The 616-nt window shown below is 58.3% G+C and overlaps 1 protein-coding gene across 1 annotated transcript in view; it reads left to right on the top strand.

Annotated features, from left to right (window-relative positions):
• Positions 1–616, top strand: part of LOC104532567 (serine/threonine-protein kinase 10-like) — a 9,082-nt gene that overhangs the window by 8,055 nt on the left and 411 nt on the right. The window lies entirely within an intron of this gene.

Below are 616 nucleotides of genomic sequence, written 5' to 3'. Positions count from 1 at the left end.
CGTCCCCTCCTGACACTGCGACACCGTTACTGGGGAGCAAGAGGCAGGAGCTGCCTGGGGACTGGTCCCACGGTTCTTCTGGGAGATGGGACTGGAAGATCTCAAAGGCAACATGAGGAGCAGCTGCCCTGGGGGTGCTGAGCCCTGGAGCTGAGCAGCCGGGCAGGACGCGGTACGGGGATGGTGGGTGTGGGCGTGTTCAAGCCCACCCTCACTGTGATGGACGGGCTGGTGTGAAGCAGGTGCTGTCACCCCAAACCACCTCAGAAGCCCCTTGGGGGTCTCCCCACTGGTCTCCAAGCTGTGGATAGAGGGGAGCTGCTGGTGCTTCCCATGTGGATCAACCCTCAGCTGAATGGCAACTCAAGGAAATACATCTTTTCTTGAAGAAAGTGCCTGTTTGTGACTATTTTACTTAAAAAGTCTCTTCTTGAGCCCCACGAGCAGTTTCTGTGGCCCCACCCTGTCCCCTGAGGCCGGCTTTTGGGGAGGGGGTCATACAGGGCCAGCACTGGGCCACAACATTGGGGAAGGGTTTAGAGGGGAAGGGTATGAGGAGAGGCTGAAGGCGCTTGGTTTGTTCAGCCTGGAGAAGAGGAGACTGAGAGGAGATCTC

Source organism: Antrostomus carolinensis, unplaced genomic scaffold (assembly GCF_000700745.2).
Source record: "Antrostomus carolinensis isolate BGI_N321 unplaced genomic scaffold, ASM70074v2 scaffold15511, whole genome shotgun sequence".
Classification (NCBI taxonomy): Eukaryota; Metazoa; Chordata; class Aves; order Caprimulgiformes; family Caprimulgidae; genus Antrostomus; species Antrostomus carolinensis.
The sequence above is the reverse complement of the archived record's forward strand: the minus strand, read 5'-3'. Positions and strand labels throughout refer to the sequence as shown.